Below are 9,532 nucleotides of genomic sequence, written 5' to 3' on the forward strand. Positions count from 1 at the left end.
TCTTCTAAAGATTGTGCATGCAGTTTTGACTTTATGATGGTATGAAAGTGATATATATATATTCAGTAAAAAGCACATCTTCTTCGATTTTGATCTTTCTCCAGGTCAGTGATATATGATATGGCACTCTCTTGCCATGGTGTCAACCGAAGGAAATGAGGAATATTCTGGAGTAGCCTGTGCGGCTAAGCAGGCATGTCTGGTAGACGGCATGTATGGGATATACTTGAGTTTACAACAGTTCATCTAGCTCTAACATCATTAGCCTCTCTAACCTGTAGGCAGTGCTGAGAGCCAGGACGCCATATCACAGTTCTCAGACCTAAGGACACATCAGCCCTTGGCTGTGTGATCCTCGGAGATTGAGAAGCGTGGGCGCAGCTATAGTTTTGGATTTATTCAGTGAGTCAAGCATCCGCCTCCAAGAGATGATGATGACTGCAAACAATGCTATAGTTAAACAAGGAGAGAAGAAAATGTAAATTCTCCTTCAAGGTTCTCTATCAGTTTAAACGTGTGATTTGGAAGTCAGCGGTTTCCCAGTGTCGTGGGGCTGAGCATGCGTGTGTTCAATAGGCGTCATACATGATGCAAGAAGAGCAGCTTGGGAAACCCTAGGATCTGGCCTCTGAGGTCTTTCAGCTCCGATCCCGAGGTCCCCCAGGGCAATGATTCAGTTCCTCCTCCCCATGTTGGAACCACTTGTTGACTGTAAGCTCAAGAGACTCAAGAGACGTCACCATTTGTAAGCTCGGCTTCAGCGTCCTCCGAGAGGAGCCAGCTGGCAACAGTGCCGAAAGCAGTAAACACATTGGCCCTTTCTCTATTGGCAGTGCCACGGACGTGACGTTCAAGATGACTGGGTCTCTGAGCCGAGACTGCAGAGCCACTGTAGCTTTGCCTTCGAGCCCAAGGGCAAGTCCGATTCCTGCTGTTTGCTGTGTGTGTTGACCCAAAGGTAGGTACTAGCCAGAGGTGGTTATTGCCTGGACCCCAGTTCCAAGCCTGGAACAGGAAAATATGTCTTTAAAGACTGTCTCTTGCGGTCAGCTCTGCGGAAGGCCGGATGGCCACCTCGGTGCTGGAAAAATCCGGAGCTAGAATAAAGAGCAGAGATTAGCAGATTTGAGGCAGGCTTCCGGGCTGAGCTCTGACCATGCCTTGACTGGGAGAGACCACGCTGCCGCCTCTCATTCTCCACGTAGCACGTGGCAACTTAGTGGCAGTGAAATTCATTGTGCGCAATGGAGTGTCAGCGGCTTATTGCTAATGGATGATTTCAAATGTGGAGAGTTATCCAGCAGGTCAAGCATAAGCCTCTAAGACATGACTGCAAGTGAAAACAATTACACGGTTAAACAAGAAAGTTTACACACATCTTCTGAGTTCTCTATCCATTTAGCCGTGTAGTTTGAAAGGTTGTGGGGATTTGGCTCAGTGAATTACTATCAAGGTTCTTTCCCCCTCCTCTGTCTGGCAGCCATTCAATAGACTAGTGATGGGTGTGGAAAAACACGGGTCAGGGACGTGAGTTTGGTGGCCTCGCGCTGTCCCCAGGGTTGGATTTCTTAGTGTTTAATGTGTTGTCCTTTTGGGGAGGAGTTAGGAATACTTTGCTGATGCCAGGCAAGGGTGCAGAGCCTCACAGCTGGGAGGGCCTTCAGAGGACATCTGGCTGACTTCGCTGTGCCACTGAGATTTAGATAAGGAAAGGATGGGGGGGGGTAGGAGGATAGAGAGTCGAGGATCAATTGCAGGACTCGAAGCCGGGCTTCTCCACCGTTCTTTCTGTGAAGTGGAAATACTAACATTGGCCTTACTGAGATGTGCCAGGGACGGGAAGGATACACATTTAGGCCCTGGATAGGTGGGCAAGGGTTGGCTGTGAACTCTACGCTCATTCTGTGAGGAGCCCACGTCCTTTACCACTTTCCCAGCTGTGCCTACCACTAGCTGAGGTTCCTGGGTCCCTGTCCCCCACTGACTTGAGCACAGGCATAGGCAGACACAGCTCTTGACATTTTCTTTGAGATAGTGACAGCTGGTGAGACTTTTGACTAAAGGCATAAAGAGCAAGCAGCAGAAAACAGTTACTGTGTTAAAAGTGGTTTAAAAATGTGCCGTGCCATCTGTTTGGCCAGGGAGGTTTTGTGGGGCATGCGTGGGGGGGAGAGGCCTCAGCTCCCCACTTCTGGGTCTCACCTTGGTCAGGGCCAGCAACAAGAAACTCTTCCAAGACTGCAAGTTCTGTCTTCTACTTCTCCCAGCCGCTCTCTCTGCTCCCCACGCTCCTCATCTTGGTTTCTGCAGAGACAGGTTCTCAACTTCCTCATCTGCTCACGAGGTACCGAATCGGTAAAGCTCAAAGGTGGGCTTTTGTTTTTGGCGTTGGTTGTGTAAGCAGGAACACTGCCACAGGAAGAGGACTCAGGAGGCCTGCCTCATAGCTGAGGAGAGAGCTCAGTGGCAGAGCGCTCGTGGTGTACACAAAGCCGTGGGTTCAAATCCTAGCAGTGGATAAAAGAGAGGTGATCAGACTTTACTCTGTATTTTCTTCCACATCTTAAAGCACCCCACGTTATTCTGCTGGCATTACTTATTAAATTCATCTCTGCTATTTTTCAGTTCTGTTTTCTTTTCATTAAAAGATTATAAGAACACGCATTCTAATTAGTTATTTCCGTGGTACACCAAGACTATCAATGCTGCGTGCTGATTGGATGCACACTTCTTCCGATGAACTGGTGTTTAATTACACGAGTGTTTGGTTCTCGTGTGTTTTTGATGTGGGTCATTGTATTGACTGCAAATATTCAGAGTTCTGGCTCTTGCTGTTCAGTGCTGAGTCTCTTTCCTTCTTTAGTCTGTGCCGGGGCAAACGTTGAGAACAATATTAAAAAGTAGCAGTGCTTCCGAGGGTCCATTTTGATCCCAACTGTAGCTATGATGTGTGCTGTGAGTCTAGGGCAAAGAAGCAGCAAGTTTGTTGTTTGTTTTTTTAAAAAAAAAGCATTAAAATTTTATCAAATTTCAGCATGTTAAAATCATCATGGCTATGATTTCAGTCTATTGAGTCACATGGATTTTTTTTTCTTAATTTTGAACTTGCCTTACAGTTCTGTCACCAATAAACTGCTGGGTTTGACTTTCCGATGCTTTCTGTAGGAGTTTAGTATGTTTATTCCTAAGTGAAATGGTCCCTCCCATCCCATTTCCACCGTGTTTTTCTTGTCCAGTTTTCATACGGGGTTTTTGCTAGTCTTATAAAATGAACCAAACGGCCTCTATCTCCTAGGTGGAGTGCAGTGCGCGGAATTACAGTTTCCTTGAATGTATGGTAGAATGTGTTCGCTAACCTCTTCAGATCTGTGTGCTTTAGCACAGCCTGGGCATGGGTAGATCTTTATGTTTTCCACCTCTCTGATTAGTTGTTATTTCATGGTGGTCTTTTCTTGGTTTACTGTTTCCCAGAAAGATTTCAATTTACCTACATTTGAAATGATTCTGTATAAATTGGTATGTATTTACTTTTCAATTAAAAAATATTCTGGAGTCTCAGGGGCCCCTAGAATACTATAGGCTATTGCCACTGCTGTTGGGTGCCAATCAAAACAGTGGTATGATCCCATTACTGAAGACACCATACACTTTATGCAGAGACCCTTAGCTGGACAAAGTGCCGAGACTAAGTGATTGTTGGGTGCTCTGTCCTAAGTGGGGTGCTTAGGACAAAGATTTGATGTATCAAATCCTTCAAGGACCAGGAAATGTCACAACAGAAAGACCGTCAGAGTTGGAAGATGGGAAGGAGAATTCTGAAACACTGTCTCCTGAATATGATGTGGCCGTTGCAACATCAACACACACAGGCAGCTTTGACTATCAGTACATGACTTAACATACACACACACACACACACACATGCACTCACGCACGCACACACACACACACTCATGCATGCATGCATGCATACATACAAGCATGCACACACGCACTCAGACAAGTATGCATGCATGCGCACACACACAAGCACGCACATGGACACACACAAGCACACATGCACACACATGCATGCATATATACGCATGCACACTTACATGTTTGAGTGACATAGAAGTGGAAGGGGACTAATTGGGAAGGAGGAGGAAGTCAGCAGGTGCTGGAAGGAATACGAGGGTAAGGGGGTGGGGTTATGGTCACTATGCTTACGATTTATTGTATACATAGATGTGCTTGTCAAAAAGTTCTAAAAGTGGCAGTGGCAATAGCTTAACACATGAGGAAATGGGAAAATGGCTGTGAAGTAAGATGCCTGCCTAGCAAGTATGACAATTGGAATTTAGGTCGCTAGAATTCATGGAAAAGCCAGTGAGCTTGACGGTCTGTCTGTGTTCTTAGCATGTGGAAGGCAGAGACAGGGACTCCCCAGGCCACAGTGGTCCTCAACCTTCTCAATGCTGCAACCCTTCAATACAGTTCCTCAGGTTGTGGTGACCCCCAACTATAAAATTATTTTTGTTGCTACTTCATAATTGGCTACTGTTATGAATCACAATGTAAATATCTGAAGTAAAAAGTCATAATGTAAATATGCAATTCTAGTCACAAAGGATTGTGTGACTCCCAAAGGGGTTGTGACCCACAGGTTGAGACCTGCTGCCCTAGGGCAATCTGGCCAGTCCGACTAGCAGAGAATGCAAGCTCCAGGCCCATTAGGAGACCAAAGCTAATTAAATTTGGTGGTAACTCATTGAGGAAGATGCTCTTATCAGTTTTGGATCTCCACATGTATACTCACATAAGTACACGCGTACCTACATGCATGTGCAACCCACACATATGAATGTGCATATACTATAGACACACATATATACAATCTAAACTACACATTGAATTGTGTAGATGGGCAAGTTGTATACTATATGAATTTTTCAACAAAAATGAACCTAAAGTTAAAAGCATGTCCATTATACCCCTTTAGCTCATCTTAATGCTGTTTACTTCATTCTCCTCCACCCTATTCCTGTTCTCTGTCTTTCAGAAGCCATATGTTGAGTTTATTGATATTTTCAAAGAAGCAGCTTTTAGTTTTATTGATCTGTTATTGATTTTTTTGTTTTATAGCTAGCTAATTTCTGCTTTTTACATTTACTATTCTTTCCCTCCAATTTCACTAGGTTTATTTATTTTCTTCTAGTTTTTTGAATTAAAAAAAAAGGGAGTTTACTGTCATTGTTTTCAGTTATCTTTTCCCCAAGAAATTGAAGGCAAGTTCTCTTGGTTTAGTATACTTCATGCTTTTGGGTAGATGACCTCTCCTTGTCATTTATTTTTAGAAAGAAGCATTATATTTTTTGTTAACCAAGAATTACTTTAAAAAGTATCGAACAGTCTAAGATACATAAACTGGCTATCTTTTTCTTATATTTTTTACTTTCCATCACAGAAGGCAATGTATCTGAAGCTTCCTTATGCAATTTGTTGACATTTCCTTTGCCACTTAGTATATGAGGAGATTCTTCCTCCGGCAGCAATGGCAATCGAACCCAGGGCCTTGCACACGCCAGGCAGGCCCTCTGCCACTGAGCTACACCCTGGGCTCTTGGTTACACTTACGAGTTATGATTTGCATATGTACTGGGTGTTTTTGTGTGTCAACTTGATACAAGCTAGAGTCATCAGAGAGGAAGGAGCCTCAGCTGAGGAAATGTCTCAGTGAGATCCAGCTGTAAGGCCTTTCTCACTTAGTGATCAATGGAGAAGGTCCAGCCCATGGTGGGTGGTGCCATCTCTGGGCTGCTGGTCCTGGGTTCTACAAGAAAATGGGTTGAGCATGTAACGGGAAGCAAGTCAGTAAGCAGCCCCCCACCCCCACCCCGACCTCTGTATCAGCTCCTGTTTCCATGACCCTGCCCCGTTAGAGTTCCTGTCCTGATTTCTTCAGTGATGAACAGCAATGCTGAAGTGTAAGCCTAATAAACCCTTGCCTCCCCAACTTGCTTTTTGGTCGTGGTGTTTCATCACAGCAACAGCAACCCTAACTAAGACAGTTTACTATTCAGGTGTCCTCTTTCTATACCTACAGCTGTTTGATGTGGTGATTCTGAGACCTAGAGAATGAAACACAGCCATAATTAAAAAAAAAACAAAAACCATCACCTTCTCCTCATGTATCTTTGAGTTTTTACTTTATATATTAAGGCATGTTTTCAGGTGCACAGAAGTTGAGACATCTTTAAGGATATTGCATGGCCTTTGCACGCCTGTTTTTGTGGTGTTGGGGATTGAACTCAGGGCTTTGTTCATGCTGGGCAAGCCCCTTGCCCCTGAATCACTAGATGCTATATTCATCAGGTTGAAATAGCTCTCCCCTCCTTCCCTTTCACCACTCTACCTGAGCCTGTATTATTACTTCTCAGAGCACGCTGTTCTTATTAGAACAGACATAACATACGCTCGCTACACATCCTTTTAGTGTCCTTTGCCATTTTGGTTTACATATGTCGAACAAGTCACAGGTTGCTGTAAATTATGTGAAAATTCTAAATTAAGAATCTTGTCCTTCGGTAGGGATTTTTGCTCCTTCACACTGACTGAGATTATTGGCAGAGCACATTTTATATATACTAAGTTGTATTCTTGCACTTCAACTCATTATGGAAGGTTGGCACCTGTGCTGACTCATGTCCCGTGTCCCTCCAGTGAAAACATGGAAACCTGCTGCTTCTTTCTGCACATCCTTTCCACATGAGCACGTGCATGCTGACATGCCTTTGGACTCCAGTAAGAAAATAGTAATGCCTTTATTTTTTACATTTTTTATATTTTAACTAAGATCTACTTTTAGCATTTTCCTTTTTCCCTTTTCTCCCTGCAGCCCCTCCTGTGTATTCCAGTCCACCAATTTCCTTGCTTTCTCTGAATGTGTTTGAATGATTTCAGTTCACATCTTCCCCCTCCAGCCTCCTTCTCATTGCATACAGTTTCACTGGGTCTTAGAATTCGTTGTTGCATTACTTGAAAACAGAAAGAGAAGCACCGGGCTGGCAAAGTTGCACAGGTAACCAGTTGATGAGTCTCTACAAACAGGAGGAGGAAGGACTGGAAAGATGTCTAGCAGGAAACGGTGGCGTGGACTGGAGCTGGTTTGTGTCACCCTCGGAGTCACCAGGTATTGGGGTGGTTGTTATGTAGTGCTATTACATCAACTGCTGACTGATACATCGGTCTTCCAGCCAAGACTAGGATCCTAAATCTTAACACAGTGCTTTGTTAACCCAAAGGTACAGCCTAGCAGTAAGAAGGTCAGGTTTGTTTCATGTGAGTGAGGGCAGTTATTTTCGGGGACAGTAGCAGAAAGGGGACAAATAAACAACCCGAACCCCCCAGACCCAAACACACCAAACGGCCAATTATGCTCACTCTATTTTTCCAGACGACTGTGATTAGAACAGCAAGGAATTTCGACCAGGAGTCAGTAGACTAGGGCTGGCTGGCTTTGTGCCTGGGGGCTTCTCCATTTTTTTTTTTTATATATCTTTTATTTTTCCTGTGAAGTTTCCTACTAAGGGCAGGGGCCAGCCATCCTGTTTGGCTCTTGAAATACCTTCTGACTCAGGGATCTTTGGAATCTCCTCCAGGGCAGTGGAGAAAATGATACCTTGCAGGTGGTCAGTGTGGAAGTTGGGAGTCAAGTCTTTCCCCAAATGGCCTGTTCTGTATGGTAGGAGAGTCTGGGAAAAGTCACACTAGTCTTCCTTGCCACCCACAGGAAGGGCAGATTTCAAGGAGCATTTCTGCAATCGTGTTTCTGTTGCTTAAGAGAATTCCAAATGCTGCTGAAAATTCCATTCATTATTTAAACAGTTGCAGCTCCCCTGAGGACCTAAGTGCCCTGCAAGAAGGGAGGCGCTTTCACATCCACGCGGACTGGGGTGGCGCGAGGGGCCGGATTCCAGGGGGAAGTCAGGTTTGCAGTGCCAGCATGCAGAGGTGCGCCAGAAGCCCATGGTGTGGTGGCAGGATCAACAAGGACAGAGCTGGGAGCCATCATGATCATCCAGAGTGTTTGCCTGACTTCCCTGGTCCTGAGAATCATCTGACTCACTTGCTAAAAATAGATCTCTAGGCCTTCCCTCGTAGAAGTGGTTTCAGCAGATCTGGAGTGGGGTCCAAAGACCCACACGTCCCGGGAAGACCCGAGCTCACTTTGGTAACTAGCCACACATGGCAAATGCTGACCAGTCCAGCTACCTCGCTCTAGGCGTGCAGGAGGTTCATTCAGGGTCAAGGAGAACTGTCTCATTTTAAATCACAGAGCTCAGGTTAGTACTGGATCTACAGGACAAACCCACCAAGGCCCTAATGACACTGTCTGGGACGGCCAGTTTGTACCCACACTGGAAATGACACTGTCCCCTGCCTGTGTCTTTGCTGCTCCTGTGCTTTGGGCAGCTCATATTCTCTCTGTAGGAAAAGCCGAAGGCAGAACCTTTGGAGTCAGGCTCAAACGCTTGGCCTCGGTTTTGGATTCAGTTCAGGGCCGCAGGGAATCTATTGATCTCCGAGTCATTGATATGAGTCCTAGATCACATGACGCTTCTGCACCCAGTAGGAAGATTTATTAGACAGCTTTGTGCCATTCTGACCAGCTACTCGAGAGGACACTGCTGACAGGGAATGATTTATTTTAGCCCTTAGTTCTAGAAGGTTCAGCCCATGGTTGTGTGATTCCAAGTGTGCATACTAAGCATCACAAAGGCACACGAATATGAGGAGGAGGCCGTACACCTCACGGTGGACAGGAAGTAGAGAGAAGGGAAGAGACTGGGAGTAGGGGGCAGGCTGGGCTGAAGCCTCCCTAAATAGCGCCACCAACTGGGGTCCAAGCATGTGACCTGTGAGCCTATGGGAGATATTTTATATTCAAATCATTCCCGTGCTCAGTAAGTAAATAATGATTGCTTATGAAGTCCCAGCCCCCCATTCTAGGCGGTATCAGCTAGTAAATACTTGGTGAAGGAAATGGCTTTAAATATAAGGCAAGAAGCACATTTGAAGAGTGACGGTGGGTGAGACTCTAGCTCGGGATGGCCAGCAATAAGCCTCAGGAGTGGAGGCCTGCCCAAAGAGAAGGTAGGCAGGGCCTCCAGGCCCAGGATCTGGAAACTGAAGTCTGATTTCAGGTCTAACAATTAGTGTTGAAACGCACAGGAGAGCCTGAAAGCTTCCTAGCATTGTTGCCTGTGATACAGAAAAATCCAGACTGAACTGGCTGCTTCGATTAGAAGTGATGTAACAAGCAGGCTTTGGCCTAGTTTTCTCAAAGCAGGCAGGTCCCCTGGCTCTTCCCACACCCCTTTCTGAATTGTCAAGTGACAGCCACTGCCACCCAGTGGCGAGGACTGCACTGCATCGGCATGGGGAAAGGCTGCTCAAGACCTGGGAAGATGTCTCTATTCCAGGGAGGGGCCTTGTTCCAAAGGGATAACGTTTGCTCTCAATGAAACTAGGAGTGGGTCCTGTGAACGCG

The 9,532-nt window shown here is 45.6% G+C and overlaps 1 protein-coding gene across 1 annotated transcript in view; it reads left to right on the plus strand.

Moving 5' to 3' along the window:
• Ces5a (carboxylesterase 5A) overlaps positions 1-9,532 on the plus strand; it is a 280,153-nt gene that overhangs the window by 189,857 nt on the left and 80,764 nt on the right. The window contains exon 19 of the mRNA XM_026778600.1: positions 105-958. The gene's annotated coding sequence lies outside the window, so the exon portion shown is untranslated. The remainder of the gene's footprint in view (positions 1-104; positions 959-9,532) is intronic.

This window comes from Microtus ochrogaster, chromosome 4 (assembly GCF_000317375.1).
Source record: "Microtus ochrogaster isolate Prairie Vole_2 chromosome 4, MicOch1.0, whole genome shotgun sequence".
NCBI lineage: Eukaryota > Metazoa > Chordata > Mammalia > Rodentia > Cricetidae > Microtus > Microtus ochrogaster.